Source organism: Miscanthus floridulus, chromosome 13 (genome assembly GCF_019320115.1).
Source record: "Miscanthus floridulus cultivar M001 chromosome 13, ASM1932011v1, whole genome shotgun sequence".
Classification (NCBI taxonomy): Eukaryota; Viridiplantae; Streptophyta; class Magnoliopsida; order Poales; family Poaceae; genus Miscanthus; species Miscanthus floridulus.
Genome location: NC_089592.1, coordinates 75,523,028 through 75,543,933, shown reverse-complemented (window position 1 = coordinate 75,543,933; position 20,906 = coordinate 75,523,028).

Here is a 20,906-nt window from a genome sequence, read left to right as displayed (position 1 = left end):
CCAAAAAGAAGGTGGGGATAATGCTCTAGGATGTAACTTTCTTACTCCCACGTTGCTTCATCCTTCGAGTGGTTTTGCCACTGAACCTTATAGAACTTTATCACATGGTTCTGAGTCACTCTTTCTTTCTCATCTAGGATCTTGACAGGATGCTCATATACATCAAGTCAGGCTGGAGAAGATGCCCTTCTATTTCCATAGCTTCATTAGGCACCCACAAACATTTCTTCAACTGAGATATGTGGAACACAACATGTACCACCAATAAAATATCTGGAAGTCAAAGACGATAAGCAACTGGGCTACACTGCTTTAAAATTTTGTAAGGACCCACGTATCGAGGAGCTAGCTTGCCATGCACACCAAACCAATGCACCCCTCTCATAGGAGACACCTTGAGGTACATATAATCCCCAACTATAAACTGCAAAGGCCTTCTTTGCTTGTCCACATAAGCTTTCTATCGGCTCTAAGCTGCCTTCAAATGACTCTGAATAATGCTGACTTGCTCTCAAGCTTCTTTGATGAAGTCAGGCCCAAAGTATCCATGGTCCCCCACTTCAACCTAGTTGAGTGGTGTCCTACATTTCTTCCCATATAGAGTTTCAAAGGGTGCTATGTGAATGCTTTCTTGATAGCTATTGTTGTAGGAAAACTCAGCTAACTTCAAGCATCCGTCCCACTTCTCTAGAAAAGAAATGGTAGAAGCTCTCAACATATCTTCTAGTACCTAGTTTACCCTTTCTATTTGGCCATCAGTCTGTGGGTGATAGGCTGAACTATGGAGGAGGCTAGTACCAAGACACTCCTGGAGTTGCTCTTAGAAGCGAGAGATAAAAACTGACCCTCTATTAGAAACAATAGTAAGGGGGACTCCATGCAGGGTCACAGTCCGGTCCAAATACAACTCGGCATACTTTCTAGCAGAATATTTTGGATTCACTGGGAGAAAATGAGCTGACTTGGTAAGGCAATCCACAATGACCTAAATAGAGTTATAGCCCTTGGATGTGTGGGGTAAACCCACAATGAAATCCATTGAAATATCTTCCCATTTCTACATAGGAATAGGCAAAGGCTGTAAATATCCTGGGGTACGCATGTGGTTGGCCTTAACTCTCCCACAAATGTCACACTCCACGACATACTTGGTGATGTCCTGCTTCATGTTAGACCACCAATACAAGTGGCGCAAATTATGGTACATCTTATTGCTGCCAGGATGGATAGACAATTTGGAATAGTGTGCTTCATTCAAAATCTTCCTTCTAATCTCCTCATTTGATGGAACCACAAATCTGTTCTTATACCTTACTACCCCTTGCTCATCAATACTAAACTGAGGACCACGCCCTTCGGCAATCAATTTCTTGATGTGAGGAATTTCTAAAGTGTCTTGTCTTTGCTCCATAATAATCTGCTCAAGTAATTATGAGACAAAGGCAATGTGAGCCAGCACCTCTGCATGGTTGAGAGACAAAGGTGTTTCTTCAACCTGATATGACTTCTGGCTCAAAGCATCAGCTACCACATTAGCCTTTCCTGGGTGGTAATGTACCTCCAAGTTATAATCCTTGATCAATTCCAACCATCTCCTTTGCCTTATATTTAACTCAGACTGAGTAAAAATATATTTGAGGCTCTTATGATCTATAAAAATGTGTACTTTGTTGCCTAACAAATAATGCCTCTAAATTTTTAGAGCGTGGACCACAGCAGCCAACTCTAAATCATGGGTGGGGTAATTCACTTCGTGTTTTTTCAGTTGGCGTGAAGCATAAGCTATCACACGCCCTTCCTGCATAAGCACACATCCCAACCCTGTCTTCAAGGCATCACAATATACATCAAAATGTCTATTAATATCTGGTTGGGCCAAGACAGGAGCAGTAGTAAAAAGGTTCTTCAAAGCTTGAATGGCTTCTTCACAAGCCGAGCTCCAAACAAACTTGGCATCTTTCTAGACTAGCTTGGTCATCAGCTGAGCTATCTTGGAGAAATCTAGGATGAAGCACCGATAATATCCATCAAGACCAAGGAACTAACGAATTTGATGCACAGACTTTGGATAATTCCAATTTAGCACATCTTACACCTTGCTTGGATCTATAGAAATAACCTCTGGTGTCAGAACATGTCCCAAAAACTGCACTCGATCTAACCAAAATTTACACTTGCTGAATTTGGCATACAACTTGTGTTCCCTCAATCGAGTCAGTACTATCTGAAGGTGTTGGGCATGCTCTTCCTTGTTCTTGTAATATATCAAGATATCATCAATGAATACCACCACAAATTTGTCCAACTCCGGCATAAAGACTGAGTTCATGAGATACATGAAAAATGCAAGAGCATTAGTGAGACCAAAAGACATGACTAGGTATTCATATAACCCATACCTAGTAGAAAAAATTGTCTTTGGTATATCTTGTGGTCTAATCTTGATTTGATGATAGCCTGAACGAAGATCAATCTTGGAGAACACCTTGGCACCATCTAGTTGATCAAACAAAGTTTTAATACGAGGTAAAGGATACTTGTTCTTAATGGTTACCGCATTGAGAGGGCGGTAATCCACACACATCCAAAGAGTGCCATCCTTCTTCTTCATAAAAATGGCTGGACAACCCCATAGTGAAGAGCTAGGATGGATGAATCCCTTTTCCAACAACTCTTCTAACTATTTCTTCATTTCAGCCAATTCCTTCGGGGCCATGCGGTACGGGCATCGGGAGATAGGAGCAGTGCCAGGCTCTAACTCAATGGAGAACTCCACATCTCTCTCTAGTGGCAACCTAGGTAGATCTTCAGGAAAGACATCTGAGAACTCATATACCATAAGAATAGAGGCAAGATCAGGAGAGGCTTCAGCATGAGCAGCAACAAGTATGACTGGATCTCTAGGCATAAGAAGAGACATCCTATCCTTAGAAGAAGGAAGCTATAACTCCACAACACTCTGCTTCAGATCCAAAACTACCCCATATACTCATAACCAGTTCATTCCCAGAATTGCATCAATGTCTTGCCCAGGCAGCACCATGAACTGGAGACGGTAAGTGTGAGTGGCTAATACTAAGCCCATTGTGTCCGTCCGAGTATTAACGCACAACTGTGCACCTAGAGTACTGATTCTATATGCAAAAGGTATAGCCATAAGAGGTATATTGTGTCGGTGTGCAAATCCCATGCTCATGAATGAATGTGATGCACCAGAATCAAACAACACATAAGCTAGATGAGAATCAATGGTGAACATACCAGCCATCACCAGTTCATTTTGCAATATTTCCTCAGCCTTCATGAAATTAACCTATCTAGATCGGCTCACTGGCACTTTCTTCTTGATAATTGTCTGCTTGATTAGCTTAGAGTTAGCTGAAGGCTGAGCCGACTAGGCTGGCTGGTTTTGCGGACACTCCCAGACATAGTGGCCTTCCTTGCCACACTTGAAACAAGCACTAGGCTTGCTCCCTAGTCCTAGATGAGGTGGGACCTGCTATCCTTGGGGCTGCTGGTGTTGCACCTACTAGGTAGGTGCACGACACTGAGTGGAAGGAGCCTAAAAGGTCAACTAAGGCTATTGAAACGAATGCCCACCCAAGGGCTAGTAGGGCACCCGCCTAACAACCTATACCTTCGGCGCCTAGAGATGACTAGAAGACCCAGTAGCCACCCGCTTGTGCTTCCATTCTGCCTGAGAGTCATGCTGCAAGCCCTCGATGGCAATAGCAACATTCATCATCGCCCCAAAGGTCTGATAGTTCCCAATATATAACTCCTTCTACAAGATGCACGAGAGGCCATGATAAAAATGGTCTCTCTTCTTCTCATCGGAATCAACATGAGTCCCAGCATACTACGACAAGTGGTTGAACTTGTTAACATAGTCCATCACGGACATGCTTCCTTGCCAAAGGTCCAGAAACTCTGTCAACTTCCTATTTAGAACACCAACAGGAATACTATACTCTCTGAAGGCCACAGTGAACTCCTGCCAGGTCACACAGTGATCCACCGGCTGCAAGGCATTAAATGTGTCCCACCATGCACTAGCAGATCCCAACAGTTGTTGCCTCGCAAAGCGCACTCTTTGCTCATCAGTTACGGTGAGTAGCAGAAACTTTTGCTCTAGAATGCGAAGCCAATGCTCCGCATCTAGAGGCTTAGCCATGGGCGTGAACATGGGTGGGTGCGTCTTTAAGAAATCTTGATAAGAGTAGGGTCCCTCAGGACCACGGGCACCACACCTGTTCCCACCATTGCCTCCATGGCCTCCACGGGCGAAGCCACCGATAGCCTATGCCAATAGCTCCATGGCACGGGCTGACTCACGACGAGTAGCCAACATCTCTACCATCATCTCCGCATGAGTCATCAGAGATGGCAGTGGAGGAGGAGGAGGAGCCAGATGTGGAGCCTCATGGCTCTCCCCATTGCTGTTCCCATTGCCCCGGCCACTTTCACCTTGGCCTTCGCTAGGACCATGGCCCACTCCGGCACTGGTGCTCCCACGACCGGACCTTAGGTTCATCTATAACAGATAGGAACCAACCACTTAGGACACCCCTCCATATTTGAAATAAGGGATTAGAGAAATGATAAGATGTTTATTAAAGCATTCTTTTAGTTTATCCTACCAATTTACTAATCCAAATTATACGTGTAGGGGGGATTTAGTTTTAGCAAGATTCTCTTATCATGATGCATTCATCGGCCTATACGTTCACTCAAGCTGGAATATAGCGGCATTCATAAGAATTTTTTGGCACATCATACACTCACTTTTTGTATGCTAAACGATCCTTATGCAGCATAAGTTAGTGTACCTGTAGAAAACTGATTAGATAAAACTAGTGCCTCTATCCTAGATAGACTATATTGCTAGGGCTTATACTTATTTACATAATTTTATCGCATCCTACTTTTCACAAACTTTGTTGGTCAAGTTTTTAGGTTTTGTAAAAGAGTGATAAAACCCATAGACTCATTATTGGCTCTGGTACCAACTGTGGTTGAACCGCCTGAAATAACATACTTACAGAGGTGCTTGCCTTCCAGTAGACCTTTCCGCCATGGCCACACATGCCGCGTTGCTCCTACCCTCTGCCTTTTAGAGGTTGTTGAGCCGCTGCTCGCTCTCCCTCCCTCTTGCTCTCGATGCTCGTCATGGGTGTGTTAGCCATGGAAGCGACTGAGCACCCTTGCCACGCCATTTTCATTGATGCGTGTGGTCACAAGCCAAGCCGAGCTCACCACCGCTCCACCCTTACTCTTCTCCGCACCACATCGATCTAGCTCACCATGCATAGGAGCTCCATCGCCTTTGCCCGCCGCTGCCGCGCTACACATCACGCCCAGCCATGCACGTCGCTAGCCTGTCGAGGGCCCTTCTCAATCCTACCACCTGCCCCTCGGGTGCGCAAGGGCCCTAAAGACATCTCATGCCCCTTGCCTGGGACTGCTCATCACTAGCGCACCCCCACCACAGAGTCGCCCGGTCCTGGGCTCCGATGCACGTGGCTAGGGCTCCACGCTCCAGCTTTGGCCAGGCCACATCCTGTTGATGCAAAAGTGATCTGCAAACACAAAGGGCTAATACCCGAATCGATATCCAAAGCGTGCCAGTTGATTTGACCTGCTAATCGACAAGGATGAAGAAACGAACACTTTGGTCCTGACAACAGCGATACGCCCGGAAGTCACGGCCAAGAGGTGCTCACGCGGAACTCGAGAATCGCCGAAGATCGCACTGAAGCGATGCAGCTCGCCGAATCAATGAGAACTCGTAAAAAGGAAAATATGCAAATTGACGAAGTCGCCGAAAAGTAGATGCAAATAGGAGTAAAAGTTGGTTTTGATATTGATTGATATATTCTATTACATTGCCCCTTACTCCATATTTATACCCTGATCTAAAGAGACACAACCAAACACAACTAGGACACCAATCCCATATCTAAGGAAACACGTGACTCTTACACGAATCATAACCTAACAAATACAGAAAAGGAAATCAACTCCTATCTATTTCCCTGTCCGCCTCAACTACGATGGAAATCTCACTGTCCTCCTTCCCATCGGCATACTCCCTATTTCATCGGCAGTAGGCTTCAAGTCTTCCTTCATCGGCATACTCCCTGCTTCATCGGCAGTAGTCTTCAAGTCTTCCTTCATCGGCATACTCCCTGTCTCATCGGCAGTAGTCTTCAAGCCTCCTTTCATCGGCATCGACAACAACTCCTCCAACCTCATCGGCAACGCCCAAGTCCAAATCAACCTTTCCATCGATCATCACCAACTATCGGCAACCATTTTTACAAACTGGCTTTCATTGGCTATCAAAGTATTCAATAACTTTCCCCTTGCCGATTGATCCACTCCGATTATTTTGACACGTGCAAAAAACGGTGTCAACACATGCCCCCCAATTTCGGAGTATAAAACCATTAATGCTCCGAAATTTACTCCAGATAACACTTGCCTTTGCCCAATTACCGTAACTCATTCTCCAAGCCAAAACTTGATTTGTTATCAAATCCAATCAAATCTAATCTTGATCCACGCATTTCAGTAAATATCGCACAATCGCCAACGACTCTTGCCTTGATTGAGATACCAAAACAACAACCCATCGGCAAGATCTTAACATGATAATGCTGCCATTTTAAGAATTAAAATATCATGTATCAATATCCCTTCCAAGCCATGATTACTTGTTATCAACTCATCTGTACAATCCCCTGATTATCGCGTGAATAGTTACCATATCCCCCTGCACCGCCTTGACCTATATGCGCGCGTCATAGAGATAAGTCCAAAATACCCTTATTCTGGCCGGCTTATAAATAGATTTCTCCGGAACCCTCATTTTCTATCTTCAGCCTCCAATCCTTGGCATTCTCTCTCTCCGGCGGCGACTCCGACGAACAACCGCGCGACCTCAACCAACAAGAACCCTTCTCCGGCGCTAACTTCAAGTTCCCGGCTCGTATCTCCACCTTCCTCAAGGCAATGGCCATCAACTTCGACGTCCCCGTGGTTCGCTCTACTTCCATTACCTTTTACTTTGATCTTTTTGCAAATTTATTCAGTTGGTGATTTTTCCTTTCTTCTGTCTTCTGGATTCCATAACCTTAGGAACTGCGCAACAAATTAATTATCCCAACCGATCAGCCACACGTCCAATGCCTTGGACCAATGGGCAACCCAGATCCAACCGATCTGATCAACGCAGAGGTTAACAGAATCCCCTTTAGAGCCCAAAATTTCTCTCTGAACTTGTGGAAAGACACATTCCGATCTTGGCCCAAAACCACCAAAGGGTGGAAAGATTGGTATTTGAGGGTCAATAGATCGATGCAAGTATACTGGGCAGAACAAAAGTTAGACCAATGTATCAGGCTCTCTATTGCCGATATGCAGAAAAATGAATCAATGATAATTGCAGCTGCTTATTTCTGGTCAGATACGACCAATACTTTTATGTTTGGACATGGCCCAGCTACCCCTACCCTTGCCGATGTCCACATGCTTACTGGCTTGGACATCTCAACTGCCGATGAAGGCTCCATCTATGGTAGAAAGCCTGAATATAGAGTGAATACCCGTAACATCGGCGGTTGGACAGGATATATTCAAGAATACCAGAAAACCGGGACACCTAGCCAGAGGGAACATGCCACATTCCTGAATATGTGGTTAGAAAAATTTATCTTCTGTGGTCGATCAGTAGGACCAACCAACGCCTTCCTCCCTGCAGCTGAACTTCTGGCTAATGGCGTAAGGTTTCCTCTTGGCCGATACCTTCTGACCTCCACTTATCATCTTCTTCACCAAGTGTCTCAGAAACTTCTGCTTGGCGAACCCATCGGCAACCTGGGAGGCCCGTGGTGGTTCATCAACATGTGGCTGAATGCCCATATGCACAAGCGTTTGCAATGGGACTTTTTTGCTCAACAATTCCCACGAGAAATTGCTGAAGATTATGTGCTCGGGGATGATGAATCGGCAACACGCTCACCCCTCAATTTTGGTGAAGCCATAATTGTCCTTCCTGGAACAGAAGCCAACGAAGACCAAATCGGCAGATTCTTTCAAAGCTTCTATAATGGTCTTTCTCGTGATCATAGGGCCTGGGTGCCTTATATCGACGAAGAAAACAGATTCCCCCTTCTTTTCAACTTTGCCGATGACACTCTGAATCAAGATAATGAGCTCATGATGGCTATCATCACTCCCAGGGCAATTCCAGTAAACACATTCGGCAGCGGGAAAAACACCAACATTACATATGAATTTTACAACCCATCGGCAGTATCCCGCCAATTGGCTTTTGGGCAACTGCCAATCAAACTCTGCTTTGCCGATGTGATCAAACCCAGGGAAACAATCACCTGCGGAACAGACTGGAACAAGGTAGTACAACTTTCTCCTGATGCCGATACCACAGATGTTGATATATCCACCTGGACACCAATATCTTTCATCACCGAGTCATACAAGCAATGGTGGCGAGAGTGGAAAGAGCAACTGTTCGCGACTTCTGCTCACACATATCGGCACATGATCGATTCTGAATATGCCATCCCTGACGACGCGGTAAGTTTCCTTGAACTCCCTTCTGCTTTTCCTTTCATTTATCAGTAACTGATTCCCTTGTAACAGGTTAACAACCCAGCACCATCGGTGAGCAAAAGTGGGAAACCCTTCAACCTCCGTCCTGTTTCCCCAACATCGCTGATCGGCTACAACGCTCCCACCTTAGCCGCTTTGACCCACCAGAAGATTCGTACTAAGACCATCACTTCTAAGTCCAAATTGGCTACATCCAGGGCTACCCCATCGGCTGCTGCTACAACCTTGGTCAAAGCCTTTAAGGTAACAACCTTGTTTATTTTCACTTATGCCGATCACAAACTATATTAACCTTAATCATCAGGGGGTAAGAGCTGCTACGGGATCGTCATCGGCAATTCCGCCGATATCAAGCACCACTCCTTCAGAGGTAGCTTCTTGACTTTACATTTTATCTGTTAAATATCATATCTTACACTTGTTTTGCAGCAACAATTGGGTACATCGGCAAACGTACCAGATGCCCAAGCTTCACAACCAACAAATGTCGATGCCCCCCAGCCAATCGTTGCCGATGTCCAAGCCAAGCGCAAAGCTTCAACAGATACTGAAGCACAGCCAAAACGACAAAGGTCTATGCCGATCCCTGCATCTGCCCCAATGTCATTAGTCATCATACCTCAAGAGCCCACCACCGATGAAGTCACAGAGGATATCCCATCGGCAAGCTCAGCCGATCCACACGACATACTCCAGGTTGCTTCCTCCAGCCAAGCACAGGAAATTGCCTTGAAACAGGTAAACCGATCAACCTATCTGATTTTACAATACTCATACTTACCCCTGATTGATCTCCTTGTCTTTCTCTCAGGAACAAGATTCCCCGAACAGCCTATTTTCCTTTGCTATTGACATTTCTGACGACGATGGAGAGGAAACAAGTTCTTCCCTTGCACTGGGAACAATATCGGCAGAGACTAAATCTAAGTTGGAAACCCTCCTGAACTTGCTACAGCAAGGTACCGCCCAACTGGTAGATGACTCGGACCCCGCAAAGGCAATTTTCAAAACAATTCGTGGCCAGGTCCCTGCCGATGTTGAAGAAATACTCTTCCCAGCAGCTCACTTAGAAAGCCGTCAACTGCAATATCAACGGGCTGCTCAGCGCATTGCCGATAGAGCAGCTCAAGCTCAACTTAAAGAAGAGATGCTACAACTGAAACAAATCGCTGATGAGAAGCACAAGGGCATCGTCAACTTGCAGACTTCGGGTGCTGCACTTAAGCAGAAAATCTTGGATCTATCGGCAAGGAAGGCAGCTCTATTGGCCGAATTGAAAGAAATCGATGCAGCCTTAACTCATGCTCAACAAGAAGAAAACCAGCTACCCAATGCCGTCAAAGCCCTTCAGCAAGAAAGAGATATCCAAGCTCGCAAAGCTTTAGCCATGAAGAAGAAACTCAAGCCTGTGGAAGGTGCTGCCGATGACGATATCAAAGAAATGGAAGAAGCTGACCAGATTCGCCTGCGTGCGATATTAGCTATCCAATCCTTGCTGAACGTGTAATCTTATTTATTGTATCGGCACTTTATGAGACATTGATACCCTTGCATAATTCTAGCCGATAGTACTGTTATCGGCACTTATACTTTTATGCATCTGTCCAGATACTAGGGTAATATTTCTTTAAATATTTTCCATTTAACGCTCTGGGAAACACAACCCCTTCGAGGGTTTCTAAAATATATGCATTACCAGGAATAGACTGATTTATCCGATATGGACCTTCCCAATTAGGAGACCACTTTCCAAACTTTGAACTTTTAGTCCCAATCGGTAAAATCAATTTCCAGACCAGATCTCCATCGGCAAACTCTTTTACTTTCACCTTCTTGTCATACCATCTAGCTACTCTTTTCTTATTTTCTTCAATACTAACTAAAGCCCTTAACCGATGACCCGCCACATCTTCCAACTCATCTTTCATAAGAGTATTATACTCATCGGCTGTCAGCTGATTTTGAGAACGTATTCGTCTAGAGCCAACCTTAATTTCCCAAGGCAACACTGCATCGTGTCCATATACTAACTGATAAGGCGTTACTTTGGTTGCACCATGGCATGACATCCGATATGACCACAAGGCTTCATTTAATACTGTATGCCACCTCCTAGGATTTTCTTCAATTTTGCGCTTAATGAGTTTGATGATCCCTTTGTTAGAAGCCTCAGCTTGACCATTAGCTTGAGCATAATATGGAGAAGAATTTAAAATTTTAATTCCCATACCTACAGCAAACTCATCAAATTCTCCTGATGTAAACATAGTACCCTGATCGGTAGTGATAGTCTGAGGAATACCAAATCGGTAAACAATATGCTCTTTCACAAAATCAATCATATTGACCGATGTCACCTTTTTTAGAGGAATTACCTCAACCCACTTTGTGAAATAATCAGTAGCAACCAGAATAAATTTATGTCCTTTACTCGATGGCGGATAAATCTGACCAATGAGATCAATAGCCCATCCCCGGAACGGCCATGGTTTGATTATAGGATTCATAGCCGATGCAGGCGCTCTTTGAATATTACCAAACTTTTGACACCCCTGGCATCCCTTAAAATATTTAAAACAATCTTCAAGAATAGTCGGCCAATAGTACCCATTCCTTCTGATCATCCATTTCATCTTGAAAGCCGATTGATGTGCCCCACATACTCCTTCATGAATTTCACCCATCAAGTTTTTCGATTCATCATTGCTAACACATCTGAGTAAAACTCCATCTATAGTTCGATAATATAATTCATCATCGAGGAGCACATATTTGGTAGCTTGGAACCTTATACGTCTCTCAACCTTTCTACCTGGATCCTTTAAATAATCGACAATCTCTTTCCTCCAGTCATCGGTATCAACTGCCGATGTTAGCACTTCCTGAATGGTCTGATACCCTGAAGCATGCTGAGCTAGTCGATTAGCTTCCTCATTATGCAATCGAGAGATATGCTCAAGACGAAAATCTCTAAATCCTTTCAATAATTGCAAACACCTTTCATAATACGAAATCAAGGCTTCACTTCGGCATTCATAAATTCCAGCCAATTGATTTATAACTAGCATAGAGTCACCAAAGATTTCAACAACATCGGCACGTATCTCCTTCAGCAATTCTAACCCCTTTATCAAGGCTTGGTATTCAGCTTGATTATTTGTCGCTGTAGCAACAATCGGCAATGAAAACTCATACTTCTTTCCTTGAGGTGAAATTAACACAATGCCGATACCTGCTCCTTCACCACATGTGGACCCATCGAAGAAAAGTGTCCAGGGAGCAATCCCCAGAGAATCCACCGTGTTACAATGCTGAGTGACAAAATCAGCCATCACTTGCCCTTTAACTGCCTTAGTTGATTTGTAGCGTAGTTCAAATTCTGATAATGCTAAAATCCACTTGCCGATTCTACCACTTAATATCGGCATCGACAACATATACTTGACCACATCGTCTTTGCATATGACCGTACATTCGGCAGATAACAAATAATGCCTTAATTTGATACAAGAAAAGTATAAGCACAGACACAATTTCTCGATAGCCGAATACCTCGTCTCAGCATCCACTAATCTTCTGCTCAAATAATAAACAACACGCTCCTTCCCTTCAAATTCTTGAATAAGAGCTGAACCGATAACTGTATCATCAGCTGACAAATACAACCTGAAAGGCTTCCCATGTTGAGGTGGAACTAGCACTGGAGGATTTGATAAATATTTCTTAATTTCATCAAGGGCTAATTGCTGTTCAACTCCCCATACAAATTCCTGATCAGCTTTCAATCTAAGTAGTGGGCTGAAAGCCTTGATCTTACCCGACAGATTAGATATGAATCTTCTAATGAAATTAATCTTACCGATCAAAGATTGTAATTCAGTCTTATTGGCAGGAGCAATCACCTTATTAATTGCATCAATAGACTTCCTACTGATTTCAATGCCCCGTTGATGCACCATAAAACCCAAGAATTGTCCTGCCGATACACCGAATGCACATTTATTAGGATTCATCTTCAATCCATGCCTCCTTGTGCACTCCAGTATCTTTCGCAGATCGGCTAAATGTGCTGTGATATCTCCAGACTTAATCACTACATCATCAATGTAGATCTCCACTAATGTGCCGATGTACTCATGAAAAATAAAGTTCATAGCCCTTTGATAAGTAGCACCGGCATTTTTCAAACCAAACGTCATGACTATCCACTCGAACAACCCCACATGTCCTGGACATCTGAAAGCAGTCTTGGGAATATCCTCCTCAGCCATGAATATTTGATTGTAACCTGCATTACCATCCATGAAGCTAATAATTTGATGTCCAGCCGCAGCATCAATCAACAAATCAGCAATCGGCATTGGATAGCCATCCATCGGTGTGGCTTTGTTGAGATTCCTGAAATCAATACAAACACGAAGTTTCCCATTTTTCTTATAAACAGGAACCACATTAGAGATCCACTCTGCGTATCGACATTGCCGAATAAACTTTGCTTCAATTAATTTAGTTATTTCGGCCTTAATGTCAGGAAGTACATTAGGGTTACATCGGCGCGCTGGCTGCTGATGTGGCCGAAATCCAGATTTGATAGGTAACCGATGTTCAACTATCGATCGGTCTAATCCAGGCATCTCAGTATAATCCCAAGCAAAACAATCTTTATATTCTTTTAACAAATCTGTTATTCGCTGCTTACACTTGGAATTTAACCTAGCACTAATAAAAGTAGGTCTTGACCTATCACCATCACCGATATCTACTTCTACTAAATCATCTGCCGATGTGAACCCTTGACCTAATTTTCCATCATCGGCAAACCTATCCATTAAAACTCCTCTTCAGAACCGACTGCTTGGATCGGTGGAATTTCATAATCAGTAACTCTAAGGAACTCTTTTTCCCAAGCTTCTCCTGATATGCATTTAGTTCGCTCATAAGTATCTGATTCTGCCGATGCGATGATATAAGAAGAATCACCAGGGACGACCTCAATCTTATCCCCAATCCATTGTATGAGGCATTGATGCATTGTAGAAGGAACACAACAATTAGCATGAATCCAATCCCTCCCTAGAAGCAGATTATATGCACCCTTGCCGTTGATAACAAAGAACGTCGTTGGCAAGGTTTTGCTGCCGATGGTCAATTCAACGCATACTGCCCCTTTAGCCGGTGACACATTGCCTTCAAAATCTTTCAACATCATATCGGTTTTGGTCAAGTCTTGATCTCCCTTACCAAGTTTCCGATACATCACGTAAGGCATAATATTAATCGCAGCCCCTCCATCAATAAGTACCTTAGACACAGGCTGCCCATCAACTCTGCCCTTCACAAATAAAGCCTTAAGATGCTGTCTCTCATCATCGGTAGGTTTCTCAAAAACAGCCATCATTGGATCTAGCGTTAGCTGAGCTACTTGATCAGGGAAAACAACTTCTTCCTCATTATCAGATAGTGCCAGAAACTCCATCGGCAACATGAATACCATATTAACATCTGCCGATGGACCCTTATTTTTGTGTTTTACCTGCCACTGCTGATGACCAGGCCTTTCATTGGAGGAATTTTCCTCCTGGTATAAATCCTCCTGACGCTCACGTTGCATCCTCCTTCTCTGCGTCTTTGTCAGACCCTCTGGGCACCATCGAGGAAACTTGGTTTTCCAAACCGGCTGATAACAAGTCCTAGTTAGTTCTACGCGACGTATATTAGGGTCCCTGTAGAATATCTCCTCATCGGGAACTCTTGCGTTTGCCATCTCCTCAAGCTCCTCTTGATTCCTTGGAAAATATCCAGCGCGTTTACCAAGCCTCTCATGTACACTAAGTCTGCCCCCCAGCCGATCATGCACTGATGCTCTGCCTCTGATCGGCTCGTTGATAGACAAACCCTGATTACCACGTTGAAACCTCCTTTCTGAACGATTGACTCCGTAATAACCATTACACTCAGGGCAATTTTCAACAGTTGGCAATTTAATACCTTCTTCCTAGCAATGGATGAAGAACGAACATCTCCAATGATCTTTATGTCGATTCCACTCTTCCTGACGTCTCATTTCTTGCTGTTGCCGATATCGGTCATTACGTTGACGCCAACCCTCCTGCTGCCTTCGATGAGTAATCACAATGCCAGGTCGAGGAGGTTTTTTGGAACTACTGCTTTCCCCTAGCAAACCCTTACTCTTTGCATCATCGGTAGTTATCCGATGTTGGGGGTCTACTGACGCGTTTTTCTCAGCAGCCTCTGACGTCAATACCTTGGTCTTTCCTTTGGCATCCAACATATTTGCTGGAAAAGGGTGTTGATCAATTTTCATCGGCTTCTGGGTCTTGGAAGTACCAAACTTAATTCTCCCAGATTCAATAGCCGATTGTAACTATTGCCTGAATACCTTGCACTCATTTGTACTGTGTGAAGTTGCATTGTGCCATTTGCAGTACAAAATCTTCTTCAACTCTTCTGCCGATGGGATCACGTGATTAGGTGACAGCTTAATTTGGCCCTCTTGAAGCAGAAGATCAAATATTTTATCGGCCTTGGTGATATCAAAGGTAAACTTTTCTGGCTCTTTTTGACCAAAGGGACATGATATCGGCTTTTTATTCTTAACCCACTCAGCTAAGCCGATAACTGGTTCTTCATCAGAGTCAGAATCTCCTACTTCTTCAACAAATGATACCTTTTTACTCCAGTTCTTTTTAGGTTCAAAAACCCTAGTATCTTGATCAGAGATCCTTTGCACAAGATGACTGAGGCTTTCAAACTCCTGAGAAGCATATCTGTCCTTAAGATGTGGCAATAACCCCTGGAAAGCCAAATCGGCAAGCTGCCGATCATCCAGCACCAGGCTGTAGCACTTATTTTTTACATCTCGTAGCCTTTGTACAAAGCTCTCTACCGATTCATCATTACGCTGTCTCAATTTTACTAAATCGGTAAGCTTCTTTTCATGGATTCCAGCAAAGAAATACTTGTGGAATTGTTTTTCTAGATCAACCCAAGTAATAATAGAATTTGGTGGCAATGAAATGAACCATGTAAATGCTGATCCAGACAAAGATGATGAAAATAATCGAACTCTTAATTCATCTCTGTTAGCTGCCTCTCCACATTGAATAATGAAGCGATTGACATGTTCCATTGTTGATGTATCATCTTGCCCAGAGAATTTAGTGAAATCCGGTACCTTGTACCGATTTGGGAGAGGAATTAAATCGTATGCAGGAGGGTATGGAGTCCGATAAGAATAAGTATTGACCTTGGGCTTTATCCCAAACTGATCCTTCATAATCTCTGCTATCTTATCGGCCCAAAAAGCATCAGCCTCCTGCTGACGAACTGGTTGAATTTCTACAGGAGGTGCCTGCTGACATCCTTCCACATATCTTTGTGGCCCACGATCTCCAGCAATCGGCATATTTGCCGCTACTTGTGGTCCATTAACCTGTTGGAAAGGATTCATCGGCTGGGCTGCCGATGCTTGATTCTGGAAACCAGCTTGCATATGACCTTGTTGAATCCCTGCAACCTGCTGATTTCGCTGAACTGTATGTTGAACAGGTAACTGTCCTGACCAATCATTATTAGAACTCATCGGCACAAAACTTACCGATGGCTGGTAATTTGCTGATATTGTTGGATAATTATAACTGGTTTGAGGCATGAACTGAACCCCAGTTTGACTCATAGCAGGGGCTTTCTGCTGCATCGGCAGTACGCTCGCCGATGGACTTGAATTGAATGTTTGAATCATAGGCATCTGGAAACCTCCTGGAGTTGGTTGTACAGAAGTAGTTGCGGCATATTGAGGCACTTGAGCCATCGGCGAAATGGCCGATGATATAGGCGCTCTTCCTGCTGCATCAAATACTTGAGGTAATCTAGGATTGAAAGCAGATGACTCTGGAGGCATGCCATATCCCCACCAATTAGTAGGAATCTGGTTATTCTGAGACACAGGGCCTGACATAGCTGATGCCGATAGATCTGTATTAAGCTGAACTCGCCCTCCTGGTAACACCTGATCTGATTGTATCGGTGTAGATTGTATATTAGGTGAACCTGCCAATACTGGAGGGGAAGTAACTTCTGTACCCACAACGGCCGAAGGAGCCGATGGAGTTTTGACAGATGCCGGCTCTGGTTGATGATAGGCAGGCCCAACATAATGTGGTGCCGCTTGTCCTTCTTTGAGAGTTCGAACCACAGCATTATGAACAGTATTGGACAGCACATTGGAATGATTAATCAAAGCATGATTTACTGCAGAATTAACCATCTCTTGAAGTTTACCAGGATTGGAGTCAAAGGTAACCTGCCGAGGCAACGGCAAATCTTGCTTCTGGATGACTTGTCCACTCTTGTTCAAGCTAAACGATCTCAGACAAAGCTGCTTGTATTCTTCTACAGCCTTTTCCATAGCCTGCCTCTGTTCTTCCTTGAGATCTTCTTCTGATACTGCGATAATGTTCCCCGGATCAATCTCGGAGTTGAACATATTGGTTGAAACGTCCCACCGAGCGTGCCAAAAGATGTGTTGATGCAAAAGTGATCTGCAAACACAAAGGGCTAATACCCGAATCGATATCCAAAGCGTGCCAGTCGATTTGACCTGCTAATCGACAAGGATGAAGAAACGAACACTTTGGTCCTGACAACAGCGATACGCCCGGAAGTCACGGCCAAGAGGTGCTCACGCGGAACTCGAGAATCGCCGAAGATCGCACTGAAGCGATGCAGCTCGCCGAATCAATGAGAACTCGTAAAAAGGAAAATATGCAAATTGACGAAGTCGCCGAAAAGTAGATGCAAATAGGAGTAAAAGTTGGTTTTGATATTGATTGATATATTCTATTACATTGCCCCTTACTCCATATTTATACCCTGATCTAAAGAGACACAACCAAACACAACTAGGACACCAATCCCATATCTAAGGAAACACGTGACTCTTACACGAATCATAACCTAACAAATACAGAAAAGGAAATCAACTCCTATCTATTTCCCTGTCCGCCTCAACTACGATGGAAATCTCACTGTCCTCCTTCCCATCGGCATACTCCCTATTTCATCAGCAGTAGGCTTCAAGTCTTCCTTCATCGGCATACTCCCTGCTTCATCGGCAGTAGTCTTCAAGTCTTCCTTCATCGGCATACTCCCTGTCTCATCGGCAGTAGTCTTCAAGCCTCCTTTCATCGGCATCGACAACAACTCCTCCAACCTCATCGGCAACGCCCGAGTCCAAATCAACCTTTCCATCGATCATCACCAACTATCGGCAACCATTTTTACAAACTGGCTTTCATTGGCTATCAAAGTATTCAATAACTTTCCCCTTGCCGATTGATCCACTCCGATTATTTTGACACGTGCAAAAAACGGTGTCAACACATCCATCAGTGGGTGCGCCTAATCCCGCCATTGCCCACGCACCACCTCCTCATCGCTGGTGAGTACCCCCCCCGGCCAGTATTGACCTCACCCTGGTGTGGCAGAACTACTTGAAATAACACACTTACGGAGGCGCTCGTCTTCCACTAGACACTAAGCGCCCTGAGAGCGAGGTACATCGGGCAGATTCCGTCGAGCACACCCCAAGGGAGATCCTGAATAATCCACATTTTTCATAGGATCCAATAATGAGAATGAGTTTACATTGCTTAGTCCATTTCATACATCCAGAGTTCTTAAAAATTGCATTATTACATTACCAAATTCAGAGTGTGGAATATTAAACAGCGGAATGAAAATAAACAACAAGTAAACATCTATCGATAATAAGCAAGGATCCGTCTGTGCCCACCAGAAGAATCCTTCACACAACGGCTATGTCTCAAGCAATACCTGTAATAGGGGTAAATAAACTCTGAGTACATAATGTACTCGCAAGACTTATCCAACTAGTGGGAATAATTTCCTGACTCCAAGGAATATGATAAGCTTTATGGTTTGCTGGTTTCCTTTTTGCAGAAAGCAATACTAATAGTGAATCCTTATGTAAGTTAATATTAGCAGTCATGATTAATTTATTATCTAGCCCTTCTATGTAAGCACATGTTCTACTTTCAAGCAAGGGTTGAGCAAACAGTTCCATTTCATCATCTTTCATCCTTAAGTTCTTACTACGATGCTAGAGTTTAGACAAGTCATACCGACATGGTAGCGATTCATGAATCAATGTGCCCAGTTGGGTACCCTGAAACACATGCCCTACTTGTACCCTAGGTACAAGCAGGACCAACTCACCACTCTCCTGTCAAGGGGTCCAGGTCCCCATCCAAACTTGGACTCCAAGCCCCCGCTCCTGAGTCCCGCAATTAGTGCGGTGCTTAGACCTCCACCATCCCTGCCTCTAATTAGTCGGTTCGGAAAGAGCTAGAACCCACAACAAGAGAGCAACAAGCCTTCCTTGCGCCCATACGCAAGTATGTGCTAGGAATAATAAATCTATGACTTGCCTAGCGTCCATTGCAACGGCCGGTCCTTAACCAACACAGATAGGGAAAAAATGTAACCAAGCTATGCCCCATTGGCCACAGGACACAACATCTTACACCCACCAATACCCAAACCATATCCTTGCCCGGTCTCCATTTTCCTTTCCACCATTTTATCATGAGTGATAATAATCACCTATTGTGAGTAACGACAGGTTACTCACGCTACCAAAATCCGGAGCATAGCAGCTACTCGACCTATACTAGTAGGACTCATAGGTAGATATATTTATGCGTGTAGTTTTCATAAAATGCCTATAACGTAAGTGCACATCATATATATCCAGTGATCATTCAAAATAAGGGTTATGCACCAGGGCATGCCTTGTGCAGGTGGTGTGTCAACAAAGTCAGCAACTGATGCCTCCGAGGCTCCCTCCTAAATGAGAATCTCCTCCTCATACTCTTCAATGATCTCCTTGAAGTCCTGTTCGTTCGTAGGCACGAACTCTACCAACTCATTATCTACATGCATGAAATGATGATGCAACACTTAGTAATATGGCAACAACAACTCTTAAAATACGAACACACGTATCAAGTTACTAATCTAGTTCTACCGACTGAGGTGCTAAGTTACCTATTGTTACCACTAACAAGTATGAAACATGGCATGTACTATCTTAGCAACTAAAGGCTTTCTTACTCTTAATACTGATTTACTATATGTATACTAAAACAAGGAGTACTAGCAACTCTATTTATCAACCTACTCAAGGGCTTCAAAACTTATAGTGAGCACATAATAATCTAATGAACCAACTATAAAAAGTTCATGGCCAATTCTATCACCAATTTGCCACAAAAATTCCAACAAATATTAAGCTAAATAATACTAAGCTCTCCTAAATTAATTAATGAATCTATCATTGTCATAGATAACTGTAAACTAACTACACAAACAGCTAGATAGCATTTTTGTGAACCTAACAAATTTTGTTTCACTATTTTTGGACATCTATAGAATTTACTATATTTTTTCAAAGTCCAGCTCAAAACTAAATTGAATAAACCTTTACTAATTCACTGGAAAATGAAAAACCGATATCCACTACACGGCCCGCGAGCGGAGCGGCCCACTCCCGTAGATTGCACGTGTGCACATGACCCACCAGCGTGGCCCACGTGGATGCGGCCCAACCGCGTGATGACGGCCCGCGACGGGGAGGCCCACGCGCGCCGGTACATTTGCTAAAACATCCTCTCTCTAATATAGAATCCAACCGATGTCCATAGCACTATTGCTTCAGTCGGCTATCTTACAATTACGCCCATCCCCCTTTCCTTCTTTACCATGGCCATACCCTCGGGCACACACGCGCACACCAACATGGCGGCGCTGGCTCCGGGCAGTCATGCCAGCCAGACCAGCCCCTCCCCGCCCCCAATAGCGAGCCGATGTTCACCTAGATGCAAACTCGAAGCGATGGGCAGTGAAGCGGTGAACGGAGATGTTGTCCCGAGCTCCCTCTATGGCGGCAGACTCCTCCTAGTGATGGCGGCCATGTTCCCGTGAGCCAAAGCATAGACGACGTGAACGAACTCAAGAATGGGCATCAGCGACTCACCCTGAAACTACTAGACATGGTGGCTTGACTAGGGATGGACTGGGTGTGTCCGACCATGCACACACAGCAAGCCTCGCTTTGGTGGTAGTGGTGCAACCGAGCCAACAGCGCCGGGAAGGCAGTGGTGGTGGAAATTGGGTGCGCATGGGATGGAGGGGAACAGGGCGAAGACATAGTGCCAAATAATTGAACG